This window comes from Talpa occidentalis, unplaced genomic scaffold (assembly GCF_014898055.3).
Source record: "Talpa occidentalis isolate TD23 unplaced genomic scaffold, MPIMG_talOcc4v2.1 talOcc4.3, whole genome shotgun sequence".
Taxonomy (NCBI): Eukaryota; Metazoa; Chordata; class Mammalia; order Eulipotyphla; family Talpidae; genus Talpa; species Talpa occidentalis.
The window spans coordinates 71,261,305-71,286,080 of record NW_023603184.1 but is presented as its reverse complement, the minus strand read 5'-3'; the positions used below and the strand labels follow the sequence as shown (position 1 = coordinate 71,286,080).

At 41.6% G+C, this 24,776-nt stretch overlaps 1 protein-coding gene across 10 annotated transcripts in view; it reads right to left on the bottom strand.

The window, feature by feature from the left end:
* The window catches only part of MGAT5 (alpha-1,6-mannosylglycoprotein 6-beta-N-acetylglucosaminyltransferase), a 320,132-nt gene that overhangs the window by 259,259 nt on the left and 36,097 nt on the right, over positions 1-24,776 (bottom strand). For 7 of the 10 annotated variants that reach the window (XM_054699671.1, XM_054699672.1, XM_054699674.1 and 4 more), the window contains one exon: positions 15,886-15,932. The exons of 1 other annotated variant lie outside the window; for it this stretch is intronic. The gene's annotated coding sequence lies outside the window, so the exon portion shown is untranslated. Of the gene's footprint in view, positions 1-3,459; positions 3,543-15,885; positions 15,933-24,776 lie in introns of all 10 variants that reach the window. 2 more of the 10 variants (XM_054699673.1, XM_054699675.1) reach the window with 1 other exon arrangement.

Genomic DNA, 24,776 nt, shown 5'->3' with positions numbered 1-24,776 from the left:
GCTTATGACTTTGGCATGTAACTATTTGCCTTTTCACTCTAATTACATAAAAAGAGTAAATTATTTTTCTTGTGAAAAAGGATCTGGGATGCAGGAATTCCACTTCTTGGTATATATCCCAAAGAATTGAAAGTAAGGACGAGAAGTAGATATTTGCACATCTGTATTCACAGCACCGTAATTCACAACCAAAAGGTGGATACCACCAAAATGTCCTTTGGCAAAATAACTGGATAAACAAATGCATATACATGCAATCTAATATAATTCAATCTTCAAAAGGAAGTTTTGTCAATACTACAATATGAATAAACCTTGGAGACATTATGCTGGGTGAAAATAAGCCAGGCACAAAAGGACAAATATTGCATGACTCCACTCACATGAGATGCCTAGAACAAATAAAGTCAGACAAAAATTAGGGTAGCGGTTGCCAGCAGGGGGTGGCAGTAGGGAGAACGGGAGCTGTTTAATAGTGCTTAACTGAGAAGATAAAAAGGGTCTGGAGATAGATGGTAGTGATGGCTGCAGAGCACTGTGAATGAACTTAATGCCACTGACCTATATGAAGAAGGCTACACAACAGAAGTTGGGATCGGACAGGCACAAATTTATATGTTGAAAAACACTTCTGGGAAACACTCAGTTTTTAATTGCAGGGACCAACTTGTATGGTGATGTTCATATAAATGAGTAGTCTGGAACACCAAAGGAAAAACAAAGTCAAAAAGATCCTTCTGAAGTGCTAGCACCACAGAGTGACTCCCAAAAATCACACTTGCTACAAGAATCAAAGCATTGGAAAAGGCACGGGTTCACGACTGACTGTAAATGACAAGGGCAAACACAGGAAAGGTCTTTTCACAGTCTGCAGATCTCCAGACCTCAGGGTTTCAGGGGACAAGAATACTGGATGGAGAAAGCAGAAAGACCACCCACCCATAACCAGCACCCTGTCCATCTGAATGTGGTATGCAATTACTAAGCAGGGGAACTGCGAGAGCCAGACAGAAAGCTTTTGGCCAACTCAGGGTATTCTCCACTGTGAGTAGCATTTCAAAGTCACGTTTTTCAAAGATTCAAATTCAGAAACACAGTTTTTGTGACTTAACAGAACGTCACTATAAAATCCAAAAGACAGCTTCATCACCATGAAACTAAATAAATTTGCTGTAAAGGAAGACTAGATCGATCAAGACCAGTAATAAGTCACTGCCTAATCACAAACTCAAGCTGACTGACAACACCACTAAGACCACAGCTGGAGTCCCGTCTCAAGACACTGTTTTGTCTCTTGCTACCTTGAATATAATCCCTTAATGCATGAGTAAGAATTTTACTGTTTTTGTCTCTGGTTCCTGAAAGGAAGACTAAATCCTTGAAAGTATCTTTGTTATTCATGAGACCATCGAGATCACCCCTGAGTTTATGCTTAGAGATGAGAAAAGTTGGGGCTGATCACCAGAAAGACCAACCATGTGCTAAGAGAGAGGAAGGAACTGGAAATTGAATTCATTGATAAGGCTGATGATTGGATCAATCAAGTCTATGTAATGAAACCCCCATAAAAACTCAGGACACCAAGCAGGACAAAATATCTTCCTTGCTGGGGACATATTGCTGTGCCAGGAAGGTGACACCCTAACCTCACAGGGAGAGGGCATGGAGTTCAGCGTTTGGAACCTCTCCTGTCTCCCATGTGTATGTCTCCATTTGGATGGTCCTGAATGACAGCCTTTAAAACTGTCATCATTAACATAATGCTGTCCTGAGTTTGGTATCATTCTAGTGAATTATTCAACCGGAGGGTGATGGCAATCCCAGTAGATTTGTAGTCAGAGGTTGTCTGTAGCCTATAGATACCTCTTGCAGCTAGCATCTGAAATAGAGGCAATCTTGTCAGGGGATCACAGTTTTTAACTTACAGGGCCTGTATAACTCTAGGTTGTTAGCATTAAAATTGTATTGCAGTACACCACTTGAGGTCAGAATATTCTGTACACACACATTTTCAGGCAACTCAAGCTTTGGACATTGGTTTAAAAACCATGATCTAAATAACACTACTTTTATCTGCTAAAATTTATGCCAACTGTTAATGACTAGAAAATTTCCCCCATTCGATAATAAAAGGTGAAATATTTTAGAGCAATTGCTTTTCCATGGTCCTAAAATCTTTTACATGAATCAATTTAATCCTCATAGCAACCTCACAGGACAGGTCCTAGGATTAGTGCCCTGAGGCACAGAAAGTGCCTAAGGTCACATGGTGGGCGTGCCAGGGCTCAAAAGTAGCTCTTCCATCTCTTGGCGCCACCCCTCTGACCCAAGTCCAGAGGAATGGTGGCAACTGCTCCCTGCCCACCCCTCAAGAGGACACCCAGCCACTGCTCTTCTCCTAGCCCACTTGCTCCTTCCTTAGAAAGACCACACACTGATTTCCCTGGGGAAGAACATGTAATTTTTGATGGCAGAATTTTCTAGCTCTTGACCCTTGCTCAAGAAAATTAATCTTGAGAACACAGATAATACTGGAGAAAAGTTAACTATTTCCCTAAAAATCTTTCCCCACAAAACACAGATTAATAACTGAATGGTACATGATGGAAATGAAAGTGTCAAATTTCACTGTAATAAAGATTCCTTTTTGTTATCTCACCACAGATTGACACAAATCTATTTCCTCTTTTTTCCCCTATTACTTAAACTTGAAAGTGTTCAATAAAGACTCACTTTTATTAAATTGGTATTACAGTTTTCAGTGTGTTTAGCACAGCAATTAAAACCTTGCGTGGTGGTTATTTTTTAGGTGGTTATTGTGGTGGTTATTTTTCAAATAGAAATTGTGTAATAAGTACATCAACTGGTTATGCTTTCATTTCATGCACTTTTCAACACTGTGCATCTACTATAGGTCAGACAGCCTTCAATACACTTGGGACTCAGCAATACAGCCTACATGCCAGCAGGAGAGACAGTCAAAGGGGGGACAGGTGAATACGTGTGGGTGCATATACATGGACACCAAAGACAGCCGCAGTGTCTGACAGCCTACTAACCTCAGCCCTGGGGAAGGCAATCTCCTGCTAGCACATGTGGGAACAGAAATTGGTAGGCTCCTCAGATACAAAAGCTTCCCAGCTAGGTACAATCTTGAAAGTCACTATTCTCTGACCGCTCAGTCTTCACTAGTCTTTCTGTCCATGCAACTGAGCAAGTCTCCCTTGTCCTGGGTGGAGGGTGTTCCTTACTGAGCAACTATCATCAACTGCCTGAGCACTGCAGGCAGAATCTTCAAGGGGCTTTTCCTGCACCATCCACATTGGTCAGCTCTACTTTCCTACTTGGGGACAAGCAGGGTTGAGGCATGTGTTTGGGGATCAGTCTTCTCATTTTCCATCCCCCCAGGTCAGAAGCAGGTAGTCATGCAGCATAGGCCGGTGGTCTCAGGCAACATACCTCCACTTCTAATCCAGGGGTCAAACTCGCCAAGTCAGCAGAGCCTGTCACACATCAAGGACTCCGAGAGACATCAGGGAATTCTGGAAGAAGGAACCCCTTCTTGTGAACTAGGAACAATCTGAACGGGAGCACAGGGCATGTGTTTTTGGACAGAGGTCTTTGCTGCTCAGAAGAATGCAGAAAATAAAAAGATCTCTTTGGTTTCCTACAGAATTTGTTTGTTCGGTTATTCATTTCATCACCTGCTGGCATTCACTAGTAAGTAAGTGATTGCCAAAGATCTGAGCAGATTAGGAAAAAGCAGACAAATTTGGGAAAGCACTAATCTACTACTTAATTTCTTTCTGGTAAATGAAAATCACCACGATATGATTCTAGGGGCTGAGATTCTGACTCCGGGTAAGCACGCATCCCAAAATTACTGCAGAAATGAAGACAAGCAATACACAGAGCTTTTATTGGGCTACACAGTAACCATGTAAAAGTGATAATTCCCTTAAAGGATGATAATTAATATTGCCTTTACATAACTCACTTGATTTTCCTTTTTTTACTTACATTTTCATGTACCAGCAATCAACAGGGTAATCAACATCACTGTCAGGCATTTTCTCCAAAAGATAAACATTTTCCTTGACATTTTCCCACAAAAGTAGTGTTCTCACTTGGAAAGTAAAAGGGTGAGTATAGGGGAGGTAGAGGCCCATAGTTCTTACCCGTCAGTTTCCTAGGACTCTCCTGCACCAGACCACGAAGCAACAGGATGAGGTCAAGTGCTATACACTTAACACAAATGACTGTAGTGCCATGAAAACTCTCCCTACTCTCTGAAATGCTCTACTCACAGGTGAGCCTGGTATGTTTGCCTTTCAAATATTTTGGAACATTATTGTCAGACACTGCCTATGTCACAGGTAATATCCCTGCCCTCAAACTAGAGTGGGAAGATGGACATAACAATCATAAATAAACTATAATGTAAAAATAGAATCCATCCGCTGGTGCTACAAGTATTTGTTTGAGCACCTACTATATGCTGGGCATTCCTCTGGATGCTGGACATACACCAGTGTACCTAGGCAAGTGTGTGATATGTGGAATACACAAGAAATGATTCATCCTACCTAAAAAGACATCCCTAAAAAAAAAAGGCAACTCTGGGGCCTCCCAGGTGGCACAAGGGGTTAAGCACAGCACTACAAAGCAATCTGCAACCTCTGCAGCACGAGTTCGATCCCCAGCCGGCCAGGGATAACCCACATGGTGCAGCAGACCTCTCCTGTCTTGCCCACTGCTCCCCTTAGCAGTGTACTTCAGTCAATCTACCTGTTCTGTTCCCCACTCTGTCTCTTGTGGATCCTCTCACCCCCCCCAACATCTCCGGCCTGTACCCCAACTCTTGTATGCATAAATACATAAATCTTAAAAAAAAAAAAAAAAAGGCAACTCTGGAAGGAGTCTTGAAGGATGAGAAGAGGGTGGAGGGCATCCTGGCAGGAGAAGCACCTTGCATGGAGCAGAGGCATCAGTGAACATTTTTTTTTTCTGTTTTTTCACCTCACCGGTTTTATTTTTTATTTATTTTATATATTTTTACATCATTTTTCATTTTTGTACAATGTATGCATTTTCATCTTTGTTATAGTCCCTGTAAAATTCCCACCACCCTTATTTTGATCCTACTCCTTTCTCCCCATTCCCCCTTCATAGTGTGTCTCTGGTTTATAGTTACCTATTGATTTTTATCATAATTAGTCATTTTCCTGATTCCTTATTTGGGTCTTCTAAATTCCTGCTATGAGTGAGACCATCCGGTATTTTTCTTTTTCTTTCTGGTTCATTTCACAGCATCAGTGAACATTTAAGAACACCGTTTCCCTGCATGCTTAGAAGCTAAGCAGAGGGAGAGCCTGAGGCAACAACTCAAGGTAACCATGGGTCTCAAATGTCACAGAAGGATTTAGGGGTCCCCTGGAGTTGAAGAGTGACTTGGAAGAGCCTGAATTCAGCCCATGATCAGCTTTCTATGTCAGATAAAATAGACTAAACTGGTTTTTACTTGCAACAACTGCTGTTCCTAAATCAGAGATTTGAAATTGCAATACATAAGGAGATTTAGCAACTCGATACAAATAATTTTCCAAAAAATAAGGCATAAGACTCTTTCCCGTTTTAATTAGTGAAAACAGCTAGAAACCACTGGGCCTGGGAGGTAGGGGGTAACGGGGCACCAAACAAGAGAATGATTTTTAGAGACAAAACAATTAAGTGAGCAAAAAACAGTGTCCTAGAGACAAACATCCCTGATTTAGCAATTAGCTACAATGGTTCGTTTTCATCTCTGCTGGAACCAACAGCAGCTGTGTGGCAAAAGCCTGTCCCATTCCATGTGGCCAGATGCCACATAACACCTCAGTAGGAACCACACTTCGCCACCACAGCTCACGCTGAACTAGCCAGTGTCTGACGGATCCAGAAAAAAGTGGAAAGTACTATTCTCACCATGGATGATGGTTGTAGAGAAGGCTATTTTTTATAAACAATAACTGCTCAACAGTCACTAGGGCCTTCAAACAGAGTGCTGAATTTCCCCATAACGTGGGCACTTTCAGATCCTGGTGGCCCAAATGTCAACATCCTTCCCATTCATTCCTTATACCTCGATATGGTGTATCCAGCTTATTGACCACACTTTTAAGCCAATGAAATACTCTAGCTTCAAATGAACTTACTTGCTTAAATACCTACAAAAACTCTAATTTCTATATAATTATCTGCCTTCCAAATAAGAGTCTAAAGTCCAACAGGTGATATCAGATTTAGGTTGATTGTGTTCTTCTTTGCAGAAGCAAGCAAATTAAATGCCACTGCCTTGAACACCAATGTTTGTTCATCTACCACTGAAAGTTGCCAAGATGCTTTCCTGCCATGTTTTGGGATTCCTTAAATGTTTCCAGTCAGAATCAAAACTAAGAGGTGTGTTGAAAATTAGTCTTCTCTTTGCATACCATATAATTCCATTTATGTAACATCCAAAATCAGATGAAACCAATCTGTGCTGTTAGCATTCATATCAGTGGTTACACTTGGGGTGAGGATGAATTGTGATCAAGACTAGGAAGGGGCGCAAAGACTTCGGGTACCATTTATGTTGCTTCTTTATCTGGGTCTGGCCACAAAGGTGGGTTTGGCTGTGACAATGTCCTGTGGTTCACTAATGTGTATATTGTTTTTTATGTATAAATCAACCATGAGTTTTAAAACATTAGGTTGGGGTAAAGTTGTCTATACTCAGAGAGCACAATAGGTCCAAAGGTTATCCTATGTGGCATTTGACAGAACTGTTTCCCATGGACAGGAACAACAGAAAAAACTAATTGTTTTTTACTGGGACTGCTTTCATTCTCCTTCATTAACGTTTTCTTAAAGATCTCAACAATCCTAACTGTGCATACCTAACAGGGACACCGAGGGTCAACTACTATTTAAACTTCCCCTCCTCCAAATGACAAAATTATTTCCAGCAATGATCATGCAATAATCACTCATCACCACATTCGTGAATTCTTGTTTAGTTTTAAAACAATCCCTTTTAAAGATGTCAACTTTATTTATTTATTTATTTTTAATGCTCGCCATCTCTTTTTTTTTTTTCCTTTAATATTTATTTATTTATTTATACAAGCACTGGGTACAGTCAGAAGCGCGGGAGGGTGAGAGAATTCACCAGAGCCAGAGCGGGGAGCAGAGCAGGCAGAAGGACCGAAGTACACTGCTGAGGGGAGCAGCGGGCAGCAGGAGAGGTCTGCGCACCATGTGGGACCCTCCTCCGGTGGCCGGGGAGCAGCCGGGGATCGAACCGGCGCCGCGGAGGCCGCGGGCAGCTTCGGAATCCAGCGCTCAACCGCTGCACCACCAGGGAGGCCCTAAAGATGTCAACTTTAAAGTTACTTCTAAAATCCAGTTAAATATTTCTTCTATGAATGAAAATATGCACTTACACCTACACAACATTCCTCCCAAGGGTTCTCTTTCACCTTTTAAATTTTAATCACACCCAAAACTCCCAAGGGTCATCACACACAATGAGAGGATTGAAGAAACTCAAGTTCTGTCTCTTCTCTTAACACTATCATGGCAAAACACAAATTAAACATAAGACTATGTTAGCATATAAGGTTAAAGGCACAGACTGTGCCTAAAACAAGCTCCAACAGTTCTGAACTGTTAGGAACTTACTGTAAAAGTGACAGATACAGCTCATGTGTGTCAGGTCCAACTATACAGCAGAGATTACTCCAAACTAATGTCCATGCAACATACAATGTTTATTAAAGGTGAAGGTAAAAAAGTGTGCTAATTTGATGTGTGTATATAAATGTATATTTATATGTAATTATTAATAGCAGCAATCATTTAGAACTTAGAAAAACAAATGAGGTATTTCAAAGAAGTGTATTTTCACTGGTTTAATTTAGGATTATCCACAAATTATGACAACACAAAGCAGACCTGCTAGCATCAGCTGGATCTTTTTTAGTGTCTATAGGCCAAGGACCACCCCTTTGCAGAGGCACCTGAAGGAGACTGCTCCCAGGGTGTCACCCCTGGGAGGCAGCTGCAGGACAAGCAGAAGCAAAAGCAGGACTCAAACAGAAGCCTTCTCAAACAAAGTAAATGCCAAAGTTCAGGCACAAAAGATTTTGTTTCCCACATTGAGACAGTCTTCGCGCTTATATAGAGGATAGCACAGGGTTTCTCAACCTCAGCACTGTTGACTATTTGGACCAGTTAATTCTGTTGTTGTGGGGTTTGTCTTGTGCACTGAAGGAGCTTCATCAGGATCCGTGGGCTACGCCCCCCCCCATACAACAAGAATATGCCCCTCCAACCCTCTATACCAGATGTGACCAATCCCCAGGGGAGGAAAATCAGAACACCTTTGGAAGAGGACACAAGAAATGAGGTAAAGTGCTCACCTTGAGAGCATGAGGAAAGACTTTACAGCACCCTTTGATTTCTTAATCTGTACGTATTTTTCTTACTCCAACACACACTTTGTGTATTTAAATACACAAAGGAAACCAGATAAAGAGAAAATGCAGTATTTAGGTAAAAGAGTGCCACTAAGAAAGTGCCAACCACCATTTCAATTACTTTTCCTGTTTGTTCTTATTTTCAAAACCTTCCCCAATAAACAACAAAATTTTTTAACATCCTTCTTAAAAGATCATTCCACCCCATGAAAGATATTTCTATAAACATGGAAATAGATGGTTATTTAAAAAATATATTTCTGGCCCTTCCTTCAGAATTGCTCATTTAATACACAATTCTAACTTTCTGTGGTTTCTCTAGGCAGAATATCAGAATAGCAGCAACAAGCAAGCACGCAGTCCCCGGGGCCTCATCAACAACAGACAGGATGCTGCAAAAAGAGCAAGGGATTCAAAGACAAGAAAGCTGGATTTCAGTCTCTCCTATCATTGTATTACCCTGGGACTTTGACCAAATCAAAAGGTCCCAAGATGCCAGTTTTATTTACAGAAGCAAGAGTAACGTGTGCATCATAGTGCTGCCTTGCGAACGTGCTCATGCAAAATATGTGAAGGGTTTTATACAGTGTCAGATAGCATTATCTTTATGGTAAGACCGCCTGCATTTTATCTTCCAGCCAAGATAACCTGGTCTCACCAACAGGAATTTTATTATTGAAAATAGCTCAGAGTTGGTCCCAAATATCAGATTCAAAAGGATAGAAAATATATGAAACAAATAAAAAAGTCAATAGAGTATAGCAAAAGTCAATATGGTATAGCAAAGAGGCAAGGGAGCCAGACTGCCTGGGTTCTGGTCCCACTGAGTGATGTGGGCAACTCTGACTTTTCCATGCATCTATAAACTGGAGAAAATAGTAACACAGTCTGTTCTGGATATTCACAGTAGTGAATATGAAGTCACAATGAACAATGAAATAAGGAGTAGTGAACAAATGCTCCTAAGGGAAATGCCTGGTTAAGTTCCTGCAAGACTCTGGTCTTATTCTTGTCAATACGTAACTTTGTTTCATGCGTTTCTTTTTTAAGATACCTTATTAAATAATACAGTTGATAGTTAAGCATTGTAGGAGCTAGGGGCATGGATAACCACATCCTACTCTCCACCCTCCCCCAACCCAAAACATTTGCTTATTACTTGACTTCCCTAACACTCAACTACAATTGACGCTCAGTATCACAGGGAAATTCTTTTGGGATATCCCATAGCACAGAGTGAGCACTCAACAAAAGTTAGTCATTATTAGGGAATTAAATATGTCAAAATACAAAGCACAAGAGAATTATGAAGAATTCAGGTGATAATAAAGAAGAAATCAAGAATACAAACTCCTAAAACATTTCTGTTAAGTTATCTCTTAAATGGACACCAAGAGGTTACATTCCTTATGCCAGCCACCTACCTTTACGCTCTCAAATCCACTCTCTCCACACTTCCATTCTGTGATGAATCACAGGTAACTTCCCTGCCAATTGGTTTCCAGATGGCCTGTGGGAGGCACCTGAGCTGGGATGGCAGGGTGAGGGAAGAAGGCACAGTCTCACCTTCTTTCCACAGGCCCAGGAGCATCTCCTCCAAGAATGAGGCTCTTCCTGTTTCTGATACCACCACAAACTCCGATTTGCCCTGAAGATGTGACATCTTCCTATGGTTGCAAATCTCTGGATCAGCACATACCTGATTTTTTTTTAGTAGATTCTCTGTTCAAGATACATATAAAGTCCAGTTCTCCTAATGAGCACTGGTTCTACTAAATACTGGCTCCAGAAAGTTACACACTGCAACATTTCTGCCAAGACACACATGCCTGCCCTTCCCACAACCTCACCTCTGACTCCCTGGCTTCTGTGAATTAAGAGCAAATAAAGGTGCTTTGGATTGGGGTTTTTAATTCACTGCTACAGGAAATGATAAAGTACACTTACAAAGCTATTTTTCAACATTTGATACAACATAGCTCATGAACCAAGGGCTTGCCTCTGCTTAAGTGCTATTTACTTTTTAAGGACTAAACATTAGTCTCAACTCATAAATAACTTGATCAAAAAAAAAAAAAAAAAGCATCCAAATGCAGCTTATGGCACACAGCCAATTTACTCTCATAGTCAGCACTGGCCACTCCCAGCCACTGACAGAAGCCAGCACCCTCACTGTCCATTAACTCTGAGGTAACTGCCATCCGCTTTCCATTGTTTCTTACCCTAGTGCATAAAGATGTAATGTCTGACCATAATCTCCTGCAGGTATAAAAGAGTATCAATGGAGTTCATTTGGGGATGTGAGGTGATCTGGCTGCAACATCTGTCATCCCATCAATCACCAGAGTTGATTCACTGATCTGGTTGGGCAGGTGGTGTCCCCTTTCTCCTTACTGCTCAACGTGTGTCCTCCCAGAGCTGCATGCTCAAAGAGGACAACCTTCCCAGAATAAACATGGACTGTTCTTTGGTCAAGGGTATACCAGTTGCTACGCACCCTTGCTAGACCCTCCAAACAAGCTCTAAAGGAGCTCATTTGGAAAAAGAATGAAATGGTCAATAATGTATCAGGGAAGCAAGAGAAAGAGGGGCTTCAAGGAATACTTGCTGCTCACCAAATCCTATTCTGTGGTCCTACAGCTCTACAGACTAGAGTGATACTGCATGTTAATCCTGGAGGCCTGAGCTCAAAACACTCAATGACTTCTTAAAAGTGGGCATTTCCCTCCTACCATGATCATTACAGAACTGTTCACCAACTAAAAACTAGTATCCAGAAAACATTGGTGCAAAATAAGTGTGAATACATCCACGCGTGCGCACACACACACACAGATGTTCACCAATATAGGACATGTTCCTTGCAGATAAACTGGTCGGATATCTGATCAAATATCCCCAGTGTGTTTCTTCCAGAAGGATCTCTAAAATGAGACCCACATGGTGAAGGGCTCAGGAATAAGCACCAGTTCCTGGTTCCACATTTCCTCAAAGTGAGCAGAACTATACAGACCAACCACCACACTCACTCTGCAGCATAAAAAACAAGATTCAGAGAGATCATGGTGGGACTCCCCAAATAAACAGCCAAGATCCCTACCTCCTAGGTCAGTGCTATTCAGAATGAGTTGGACGGAGCACAGGGTGCTGCCAGTCTACAAAGTATTTGCTTCTGGTCTGGGAGAGATGAAGACTCACAAGACTGAGGGTAAATGTTCCAGAAACTTTTATAGTAATTTGATTGGGTAATTATATTAGTCTTTGAATCTAATAATAAAATCAGCTTCGATTTTAGACTTCCTTGTTTTTTTAACTTTATTTTTCTAGCAATTTATTTTTATTGAACCAGTCCACGATAGGTAGAATTTTTTAAAACTGTTCTCTATCTCCAGACACTCATGGTTCCCAAACTTTCCAATCAAATTCCCAAGACAACCACCCCTCCTTGCACAATCCTTCCTGCCACACTCCAGGCTCTCCTCAAATCTTCAGACTCAGAAATTCCCTCTGCCCTCCCTTTGAAGGTAGTATCTTTCATTAAGGGTGCCAGTAAACTTTCCAGTGTGTGAGTTGCAGGCACTGATGCCTGCAAGTCATCTTGGAGCTCAGACTAAAACATTAAGAGTTAAGTGGCTGATCAGTCTCCTAACACACAGCTGAAATAGCAGACTCTGGTGCCAGAAAACAGCCACAAAAGAAGAAATCTTCCACTAGAAACCTGTAAATGGGCTTATCCACATTAATTAACCTAAGGGAGCAGATGCTGTCTATTCATCATTCAAAGCCTGAAATGTCTTTCACTTCTCTCCTCCAGGGTGGTCAACAGACATAGAAACCCCATCGCAGCTTGGGGAGACAGAGTTTACTGATAAAGTGAGGTGTCTGCAGCAACAGGTATGATGAAGTACTACGGTAAGGGAGGATAGCATTTGTTCTGCCAGTGGGACCAAATGTATTGCCCATTACAAGAGAGTCCTCAACTAGCTGGAGAAGCACTATAGAAAGAAGAATTTAAACACATTCACACCTCCTCAAAACTGAAAGAAGAGAAAAACAGAGCAATGACAGCAGTGCTTAACAGACTAAACAAAGGAAACTGTAGATAAAGGTGGATCCAAGCAGCACGGATCTTCCTCAAGACATGTGCACACGGGGGCATAGGGCCAGGCTTTAGGCAGACCTTTTTTTAGAACTTTCAGAGACAAAAGGGCTACAATTTTAATGTAAGCCAGATACAAGCACCTTTTGTAGCTGAAAAGATGTATCATTGGCAAGAGCAGGAAAGGATCAGCAAAATCTGGTGGTGGCAGAGGGAATAAATACATGAGTGAGAGTTCTATTAGGTCTCTGCATTTGCATGGATATTCAGTGGATTTACATTTTAATTTTTTTTTTAGTAAAGCCAGAGAACAGATGCATGATGTGGTTTTGAAACTTCCTGCCATGAAGCCCAGTTCTCATTAGATCTAGCAAAACCAGGCCTGCCCTTGAGAAGACAACCTCACTGCAGCCCCAGTCTGGCCTGATATGGAAGCAGGTGCCTGAGCCACAGCTCTGACCTTGACTGTGCAGCCCCACTTCCCCCTAAGCCGGCAGGGAAGCAAAGTTCAATCCACTGTGCCCCTCTGTCAACCTATAATGCAATCCAACCTTGTGGGCTTCAATGCACTTCTTAGCCTCTGAGAAAGAGGAATAAGATGGAGTATCAACATGCACCACAGGCTAAGGGCAGAGAAAGTGACAGACATTCCTCAGCTGACAATCTTCCCAAAGCCTGCGGCCATCATCAGAGCTGGCCCATGAGCCTGTTCCTGCTCCACTCCAAGCTAGCCAGGCACCAGACTTATCAGCACAGTACCCGGCCAAGGTCAAGTACGGATATCTCCTGAGAGGTGACTAACATCTCAGGACGTCAGCAAGAAACCTGAGCCCAGGCAGTGACCATATCTCATTGTAATCACATCTAAGATGTGCCATCTAAGTTCCCATTTGTGTTACAGCTTTTCCAAGATTACTCATCTTTGATGCCAACAGAAAGACGTCATTAACTTTAAATCCCATAATCTGGATTTGTTTATTATGGTTACCTCCATGTCCGTACTGCTAAGATAACATAAAACTTTTCTAACTAAACCCTTTTTTTCTTTGTATTCATTAGCTTATAAGTTCCTCATGCCATCATGCCACCAAGTTCTGAGCTAGCCCCTGCCAGTGTGACGAGGAGGAAGGACAATCCTAGCCCTCAAGGAATTTACAGACTCACTGGACACATCACAAATAAAATGCACCTCCTTTCCTCCGCCCATCTTCCAACTCCTTTGGCAGTGTGTGTTCACATATCTACAGGGGTGGCTTTGGTTTTTACTTTTACCACAAATGTTCCATCTTTCTCTTCCGGTCATGTCTCAAAAAGCAAAGCTTAAACGCTGGTTATTTGAGAAATTGAGGCATAAAAAAGCAGGTATGGGACCTACAAACCAATCTGAGAAACAGATTCTGGTATCAATTTCCCAATTATACCCTCTTCTTATCACTCTGGTTTTCAGAGCCATTTATTCTTACCCTAATAATCTTCCTACTCAAAACTGACTTCATGATTCCACATACACCAAGTGCACCATCAGGACAACTTCTAAGTCAGAAGAGAGAGGACCTCACAATGTTACTGGGCAACGTGTCTCCACTTTCAGAAAACTATTTCCACACTCGTGGGGGTTGCCAAACTGTGTAGAGGTCATGTGCTTTGTATTCTGAAGGCTATTTAAAAGATGATGAGAAATGCAAACTCCTCTATGATGTGGCTTTCAAGTTATAAATGTCAATGACAGCCAAGTCTGCTGTGTTGGAACTTCTCCAACAACAGGTTGACAACAGCCTAATTCGACAGCTCTGGAGGAGGCTGACAGACAGCTGCTCTTTCAGTAGCTCTTTCCAAAGGAGCCAAGAGCCCTCTCCAAAGGCAGTTAGGTAAGATGCACTGAAGAAGGAAGGTGACAACATATTTGGTGGCAGATAGATACAGCCCAGGAGTGCCATATGACGCCAACACTCTGCCTGCTCCATGAAGGCTGTCAACCCCACACAGTGCAGAGTTGAGAAGAGGGAGGGGCAGACAATGCCTTGAAAGCAACGACAGCCCAGGAAAGCCAGAAAGATGCTCAACCTTCCCAGACCATAAGTCACAGCAACTGGGTATCGGGTCCCTGAAATGCCAGCCTGCTAGTCCCAGCTGCCATGCCTGGCAACTCTTAAAAAGCAGTAAACAGACCTCCCTGTCAACACTGAACTCATTTCAGAACAGTAAGATAGATTGTTTAGTTGTCCAGTCCCTGAAATGAAGTCCCATTCAATTAAAAGAGGTATGTGGATGAGGGGCATGAATGGATGAATTAAATACACTTGGCTACATCTTTAACAACCCCCTACCCCTCTTCAGAAGTTCAAAGTATTTTTGAGGATCTGAGGAGAAACTTCTTGCTTCTCTGGTTTCTCCCAGCAGGACAAACTCAAGGTGACAGCTAGAGAGAAGCCTCTGATAAAAGTCACACAGTCACATGATTTTCTAACTCCAACATTAAGGCTGTTTTTCACATCAGTCATTTGTCTGCTTGTGAGCTGCTAAGGTGCCTTTTTCTCTTGTGATATTGCTATAGTCAAAATTTATTCAAAAACCCACATACATAAGAAAAACAAGAATAATATTTAATGTTTCATTCTGTTGGCCCTATAACCTTGACGCTTGAATTCTATCAGTCTGTGAAATCCAAATACTCTGCTCCCAAGTTTAAGCATCTGATTTACCAAGGTAACTTTCAAGGGTATCCCACACAGTGGTGTTCAAGGCTTCAGACTATTCAGTAGTTAAAATCAGGACGTATTTAGTCAATTTCATCAAGATGTCCATAACTGGAGACTTAGGAAAATGCAGCCCTTGAGCTGAACAGTTCAGAAATTATGCCATCTGTATGAGTCATACTCTCCAGTTCTTTGGCTTCACTCATTCACATCATGACCCTCAGTGTCAGGTCTGGGGTGGGGCACCAGCCCTTCTGCATTAAGGTAAGTAGTCATGATCAAGCTCAATACATTTGTGACCAATAACGAATGAATAAGTAATAGAAGGCCTCATGCTCTAGTCACTATTAATTTTAGACAGAGAAAATATTCTTGCCCAAGATCAATTCCACCAGGTCTTACCCAGAGAGCCAGAGCTGTCCCCTCAGATATGGGCTACACTGGTAGGGCCATCCCCTCTGGGACTATAGTGTCTATATTTCGATGGTTCCAAGTTCTAACATACAGCTCAACTCCTGAGTCCTCTCCCTCCCACAGGCAAAATTCGGGTCCGTGCTTAGTCAGGGGAATATTTGTTTACCACAATACTTACATGGCCTAGTGGATCCTCCTCCACTGTCCACTTTAGAATAATCACTCCTGAAATCACAAGACAAAGACATTTTTAAGTTTCTCCTCTTCAGGGACATGATCCTGCAAACAGACAGGCTGACAAAGAGTTTCTATGAACTTTGCTTCTCCCGTTTTGGAACCCAACTGCCTTTTAAGATAGTCTCCCAAAATAAGTTACCTTAAAATAGCTAGGTAGCAGGTCCTATCACTTCAACACCCAGTGCACTTATCTGCAAAATTATATTATCTCATGTGTTAGGATCCAAATCCATTCATTATTAGCTCAGGAAGGCAACATTTGGCAAAGATGAAGCATCTGCACAAAACTGTTCTTTGTGCCAAGTTTCAAGAGGCATTACACAAGTTTTTATCAGTCCTAGTGGTTTCTGAACTACAATACATTCATATATGCACACAGTCCCAAATATATGTATAAACACAATTATAAAAATAGATAACTATTACACTATAGTAGTTCAAAATAAAAGATCAAGCCAACTGAGTTACAACCCTGCTCATTTGAATATAACCAATTACTTGTAACTGCTTCACCTTGAAGAATAAACCCCCCCCAAAGCAATAAAAGCCATTTGAGAAATAAATCTCCTATGTGCTTCTGATACAGATAATATGTAAAACTCCGTTTTTTTTAAAAAAAAAGAGAAACATCTTTACGTAGACACATACATGAAGTTTCTGATATTTGTACAAATCATCAGCTGATAATTGAGACAGAAAGAAAACTCAATTGGGAAGGAAGGAAGAAGAGGAAAAAGAGAGGGAAAAAAAGACTGGGTTGCACAGGCCAGTCTTGAAGCTGACCATTCAGTCTTCTAAGACTAACCATCTGGCCCATATTCTCAAAGACCTCAATGCAAGAACATGTACCATTTTCTGCTGGAAAATATCCAGTAGTGTTTGTTATTTTTAATTGAAACAAGCCAATTCCTTCTTCATGTGATCTGCAGGATATAAATGCCCTTCAGAGCATTAACATTTCTGTGTGGGGCATCAATCTCCAAGCAATACCAGGTGGTTATACACAGGGGGTGACTTGGGATAGCAGGCTCAACCTGCAGTTATTTAAATTCACCACTTCTATGCAACAGTCTGGCTACAATAAATGTTTACTTAGAAGGGTAGCAGTCTGGAAGGAACTGAATCAATGTCAGGGGAATCAATGCCATGTGGCCCCCTTTTTAATATTTTAATATTTTCAAAGCTCTAGGAAATAGCTTTAAAGTCAAATGGTTGTTGAAATGATATTACTGTGATATAGAAAGAGCTGCCAGGCCCAGGAAGTCAGGTCATTGAGATATATGGAATATTTCAAGGAAACAATTGTAAGCATCTTGGTCATCATTCAAAATCCCTCATTATGTGTAGTGGTCTAGAGTAATAAAATGAATACCCACCCATGTGCCTCAGGACTAAATAATATCACCTTATTTCAGCTTTTACTCTTTTTGGTACATTTTCATAAACATCTCATTTGTTACATTATATGGCAATTTTCCTTATGAATGTCTGGACCAAGTGAACTGGCAGTAGATGACTAATGAATCATACCAGAAAGAAGACCTAAAATTTGAAGAATGTTCATGATGTGTGCCAAAAGAAAAGTTCATTATCCTTTACCTACCCCCACTACTCCCAAATCTGGAATTTACACTCATTAAAAACTCAATCTCAATTTTATGCTCAGAATCCCTAGTCATATGAAAACTACATTATCCTTGGTTCTATACACTAACAAAGCAAATGGTCACCAAGAAACTAGAAGGTGATTCACTTCTGTCCTACCAGTTTCAATGCTCAAATAATTTTAAATAGTTTCTCTTGCAAAGCTAAGTACATATAACATTAACAAAAATTTATAGTCATTTCTAACTGAGTGTATAAGGAAAATTTTCAAAGAAGTCCTTTCTCCTAATTTTCAAAACACCAATCCACAGTTTTCAAGATTTCCACTAGAAGTAACTTTTAGGGAGATTAACAGGCTCCCTTAATCTCTTCTTGGATTTATGTTTTTATTTCCTCCCTTTTGTTAATTATACCTAAACTCTGAAAAGTATTTGCAAATAGAGACCATAGGAATGCTATTCAGTCTATAAAAAATACAGCAGCAATCACAGGGAACAAGCAGTGAGAGCAGCCAGGAAATACCGGAATTCCATTTTCAACCAATATTTACCCCTTTTACTTTATATTCTGCATAAAGATTATAAATGACTCACAAACAAGAAACTACCTGATAAACACTGTACTCCAGGTAACTATTCTATTCAAAATTTGCATTCATTTTTGCCCTTCCCCGAAGATGAGCCATGATAAACCAATGGATATTCAAGAACCACTCATGCAGGATCCACTCTGAATTTGATGACAGGAACGATGGTGGCTCATTACAGACCAAGAGTTCTCACTCCTCTCCATCCCTGGAACCTGACAGGGTGGTGCCTTTTCAATTTTTACACTTAAACTTTTCATTCTCTATTTCCAATGGATGATGTATCTCCCCAAAACGACCCAGGATGAAACGCAGTGGAGGCTTTCCTTCTGTTTCTACAGTCTAAGCAAGCTGGCTTGCTGGGAGCACTCAAGTCCCATAATTTATATAATAATTTATTCAAGTGAGAAAACAGTTGACGAGTCTCTAGGGTTCTGCCTAAAATATCGTCATGCTTAAAGAAAAGATTTTAAATAAGACAACATCGTGGTACACACTAGAAACAAGCCATAACCATGTCTATCAGCTCTAAGTCATTCAATCTTCCTTAGATAGCCTTTCTGCAATCAGAAGTGACATAGAAAAAGGCCTCCATAGTGACAATACTGCTTCATAAGGCTCTTTATGTTGGCCAAAAGCGGCAATATTCACCACTGCAGTGAAAGTCTACCCATTTGCAAAGACATAAGATCTTAACCTTAAATATGCTTGGTATCATCACACTTTAAATTTTCTAGCACTTTCCATTACAATAAGGTCTCTCAACAAGCATCTATTGAAAGTTTCCAAAAAATAGAGCTAAATCTAACTCTGCCCCTCACTGCCCGTGTTGCCAGAACACAAATTTGTGAGGACAACCAAGTGCCTCTCCAACCTTTCATGTTCTGTCTGAAAAGAGGCAAAAACCACAGTGCCTCAGTCAGAGATGGGGGGAATTCACAAACACAAAGCACCAAAAAGCACAAGTACCACATCACAGAGGCTCTGGTCCTCTCCAAATGTTAGTGGTTCCTATTACTGTGGTTATTATTGCTACAATAAAACAATAAATTAATAGGATCATAAATGGCCAGTTCCAGAACCAATCAAACCTGGACCAAGAACCTCAGGCAGTGTCCCTTGTGTTCCATTTTCATTTTGCTGACAGCTACTTTATCAGGCAGGCATGACAATGATGATGATTTAGGTGCTTGGGTTGGAATACAGATAGTCCCCAGGTAAGAGTATCACATTCACAAATGAGAAAAAAATAGCCAAACTTTTTGACCTCTGAATTCATCACTAACTTGGAAAAAGAAATTGGCAAAGCAAAATCCCAGACCCACCACACACCTACTGAACTCCACCCTCTGGGTTGGGGCCTCACAATCTCTTTGAACAAACCCACCAGGAGACTCAGATGCATGTGCGAGCTTGAAAACCACTACAAACCCATGTGGAGGTAATGTGCTCTCCAGGCAGTGACTAAACTGGGCCAGGCGATGGATAATCATCATGTATGGAACCCCCTCCAGAACCTCTCTCTGCTCCAGGCCTACTAGAGATATGTGGAAGGGGCAGGGGAGGGTACAGGATGCAACCCAGTTAGCTCTCCCACCCTGCCTTGTGGCTTTGGGGGACCCGGTTCCGGGTTCAGTCACAGAGAAACTTCTTGCTTGCCAACCCGCCTCTGGGGGGTGCCGGGAGCAGTCCAGTGGCCTCACCTCGGCAATGAATCGTGTTGCACCTTGGCCTCTGCTGTGCCCTGGGAGCACTTAGGGACTTCTTCCCAGGTACCTGAGGCCAACCAGTGGTCTTGGTTTGGTTTCCGGCGGGCCCCCCTCGAGTCACTACCCTGATGTATATGAGGAGTTGGGGGGGTACAGGGGAAATATTCAACTGTGGAAAGGGGTAGCACCAGAAGCTTCCCACTTTGTGGAGGCAGCTGCCTCATCATCACATTTACACTGTTGGGGGATGGCCAACTGACTCGAGGAACTCCCACTGCATGCTCCCTGACTACCCGGCGCTGCTCAAGGGTGACCTGACCGTAGTGGGCCCTGTGCACTTGCCATTTCTAATGTAGCAGGAAACACTAGGTGAGGAATCCCCTAGTCTCCTTCCTGCTTGCTAAGCACTGGCCAACCACACTCAAGCTTCCCTTATACCTTGCCGATACCGCGGACAGGCCTCCCACCAGCCGTGGTGATCCCAGAAGCTTCTGTGGCCCCAATAGTTCTCCATGTATATTCCTAGAGGGGTCCATGCGCTCTCAGCTGAAGTCTTCTCTACAAGGGGAACTTTTGGGGGCAAAGGCTCTCCCAGCTTCTGCCCTTCTTCTGAGCTCAATAGCCACCAGTAGCAGAGTCAATCCCTCACCTCCATTAAGGTGAGGGTTTGCTGAACACTTTGCCAAAAAAAAAATTTTTTTGAAAACCACTGTTAATAGATTAACACATGGGTTGGGATAGCACTCCAGAAAGCCCTTTTCCTTAAAAAAACAAACAAAAAAACAAAACAAAACTATGTGGCATTTTTCTGTTCCTTAAAAACTTGCTATAGGATGATGTCAACTGTTCCTTTCTATTTTTACATCCTCATGATGAGGCTGATGGTGATTCACTCAGCACTTATGTGATCACTTAAATAGTAAAGATCTTTCTCTCACCCCTAATGGAAGGTGACGGCTGCCTGTTATTTTTGATGTAATTATAGGAACAATTCAGTAACAAAAGCTTGTCCTTTATCAACCTCAGCAACAGCTGTAATAGAGAGTTATAATTATAATGTTCCATTCTTTTCTGTAATGTGTTCATACTAATGTATCCTTTGAAACTGATCAGACCACATGTCATAACAAGGAAACACATAACCAGGGATCAAATTTGTAAATAGAGATCAAAACTGCAAGTGTTTTGTTTAGGCAAACCTTTCTCAATTGACAGGAAAGAAAGATGCAGTAATCACCTTCCTCATTTATCCTAGTGAAATAGGGAAGTGGGGGGGGGTGTTGATTTAATGCTGTCTGTGAGTCCTACGGTGACCTAGGTAAGACCATTGATATTGGTCTTGTCTACCTACATCACCTAATTATCAAAAAAGGAAACATTAAGGGGCATTTCCTAAATAATACATAACCTTTTTATATACCTTTAATTTGTTGAGGTGTGTATTAATTTGGAGAAGTTAATTTCATACCTGCTGGGAGGTCTCTTGATAAATTGTGACTACCAATGTATTATTAATTTCCCTTCCCTTTTTGATTAATTCCACACTTATGCTGGATAAGAAAGGCAAGATTAATGATGTCTGGAAGACAATGTACAGCTCTTGTTAGATAGTAAATCAACCTCAAGTGTTCAAGTAAATACAGAACTCAGATAAGGAAATGATAATGGAATCTTCTCTAGGAGGTGTCCAAGGTGCCACACAAACAAATGCCCAGAAAGCCAGAGACTGTTTAAGCAGTAAACAGCTAACCTCTTCTGGGAAGGAAGAGTATAGGATTCTGCAGATTGCAATATACACTGATAAACTTGTGCTCTTACCACTGACTAAAGAGATAGATTTATTTATCACACTACAATTCTCCATTTTTCAAGGGTCCCTTTGTGCATTAGCCTCTTCACACCCTTTTATGTCTTCTCAACTCTCTCTGCAACAATCTCAAGACTCCTAGCCCAATATGTGTGACGAGACCGATGGTCTCCCTCATCAATGGGTATAAAGAAAAGGCATACAAATTCAGTCTTATTGTGTGGTTAAACATAGTCAGGGTCCTTTGTGTATATGTACACACACACACACACACACACAATCCAATTACCAGTAATAATGCCTAATTGAGAAATTGCTCTCTGTGCCAGGATACTAGGAGCTTTGCATAAGTTATCTAGCATAATAACTGCTCTTTCAAGTGCCATTATCTACATTTTGCAGACGACAAAACTAAGAAAGCTAAATGCCTTGCATAGATCCCATCTTCACACAGGTCTGTCAGGATCCCAAGCTTAGAGTCTTCCATACCACACTACTTTCCTGGGAATATGAGTAACAGAACATTTATGGCTACCTGGACATTATTCCAGAAGACAAAGTTTTGAGCATGCCGTCCTTCTGTAGGAAGCATCCCTGTCTACTATAGCTCCAATTGCTCCAAGTTTTCTTCTAATCCCAAGATTTAATTACAATTTCACAATCTCATATTGTCTATTGGACTTTCTAATGCCCACTAGGGTACCTTCCGACCAAAAAAGACTTACATCCAAGACCTAAATACAGCACCTTGCCATCATATAGCAGTGTTGCCCGATATGTTGTCTGATATTTAAATTAACATTAAAATAAAGCATTTGATTACTCAAATATACTTGCCACATATTAAGTGGTCAAAACTTCTTGTGACTAGTGGCTATCTCAATGGATAGCAAAGACACAGACTATCTGCATCGCTGCAGATTTCTGCTCGACAGCACTGATAGATATTTCAGGATGGTATCTTTTCATCGGATATCCTACCAACACATGCAGGAGGTCAAAGCCTCTTCACCACAGACCTAATTAGGGGCTGCATTAGACTGTGATCACATCCTTATGTATTGAGATCTCATGTATTAAGGGATAATACTTCTTAAGGGGTTAGGTCATTTGTAGATAAATATCAGAATTCATGGAAAAGCAACTACATATTCCACCCAAGCCAGGGCATTCCTGAGACAGCCTCATCAAATCTCTCTCCAGCTGGGCAGTTAATCTCTGTTATCTCTCTTTGGCAAGACAAGGTCCCCAAATTTTGTCTCTGATTTCTAATTAAAGAAATCAATGCAGGAAAACCAACTTGCAAATCACTTTTGTTACCTACAATCACTGCTCCACTATAAACTGGATGATACACAGTGAGACACACTTTGGTGACAATGACAGTCTACTGGCAGGAGAAAAGACAGAGCAATGGTTCCCTCCTTAACGACACCTGACCTGGAAGGAGTTTTTTAGAAGAGTCCCTGGAATTAAAAACCTAAGAAATTTGTTGGAGGATGCTAAAATACAGTACTGGTACTGCTGGATTAGAACACCTCACCTGGGTTCAAATCCCAAATCTCTTTGGATCAGATCCTCCTTGTAGGACCTTGGGAAAGTTACTCATCCACTCAGCTTCTGTATCTTTATCCATAAAATGGAATTAACACCAATCCCAAAGGATTAGTCTAAGAATTAATGAGCAAATATATTTCAAATTCCCAGTCCATAAGTAAGCAACTCAGTTAAGTGGCATTTACTAAATGTGATTTTCATTCAGTCAAAATACAACTGGAAAGGGAAAAAACCTTGAACTCATAACAGACATCACTGTTACCTGCTTCGAGTCACATCTTTAAATCCACAAACCAAGCTGTAGCCATCTCAGCTGAAAACCCTCATCTCATCAGAGTCTTCACCCAGTAAATGCAGAAAAATTACAATGAGGGTTTCCTGGAGATCCAATTCCTTAAGGCAAATATGTGCATCCTCTTTTTTTATTCCTTTGTCAATTTCCAAATATCCACTGCTACTCATATTTATACAAAACACTAGTGAGGCAGTTCCTGAAGGAAAATACACTGATACTATTGGTTACTACTTTTTTACATTATCTATGATTTAAACCATCCTAACAACCAAGCCCAAAGCACTGAAAAATCCACTGATTTAAATGAATATTCAAATAAGCAGATGAAACTTTACAGCCTCAGGGAAGGCAGTCCCCAGCCAGGCTTACCCTAGTGAGAAGAAAGACAAATGCTACTCTTTCAGGTCAATTTGCAAACTATTGAAAACTCTGAGGGAAAAGTGGGAGCACACAGAGGCCCTTTGCTCCCAACTCTCCTTTTTCTAGGGGAGCCCTGTGGTTCCTGGCTTCATCCCCCTAAAAGCCAGTCTAGGGGCCCAGAAGTCTCAAGGAGCGAATGAATCCTTGGCTCAGGTCCCTCAACTACTGGGGGAGGGGAAGGGCAGGAGGCCAGCATTTAGAAGTATTCATAATTTAGCAGAGTTACCAGGTAACCAGGATCCCACCAGAAATATGCCTCTTCTTGCCAAGGATCTGATTCCACATGGCTGGGCAACTGCTTCCTTCCCTCTGCTCCCAGGCTCAGTCCAGCCCCCGGTTCAGACCCCAGCAGTCCCCTCAAGGCACTTGACTTGCTCTAGCGCTAAAGCTCTTACCCCAGTCACACAGGGCCAGGTATCCATTCCCTCCAATGCAGGCTGGTTGGAATCCAGGATGAGTAAGCTGTGGCTTCACAAAAGCCTCAATTTCTCTAGAGAGTTTCAAGCTTGCTGCCCATCCCCAAATGCCCTGAGAAGGTCTTGGCAGTAAGCTTCCTCACCTTCTTCCACCACCACTTCCAGCTGTCCTCAATCTTTCCCAAGCCTGCCTCGGGGGGGCTTCAAGTGTTTCTCACTAAAACTATTAAGTCAGCTGGAGTCCATGGCTGATCTGAGCCTGCAGTTCACAAGAAGCACCAGCTAACACCACTGATAACAGAGAAGCAGCTAGCCTAACTGAAAGCTCACTAACCAGCCAGAGCCCCATGTAACTTGTAATAATCTCTTTTAGGAGATGCTGTCACTTGCCCATGGAAGAACTGAGGCCCAGAGTTAAAGTGACCAGCACCAAGTCG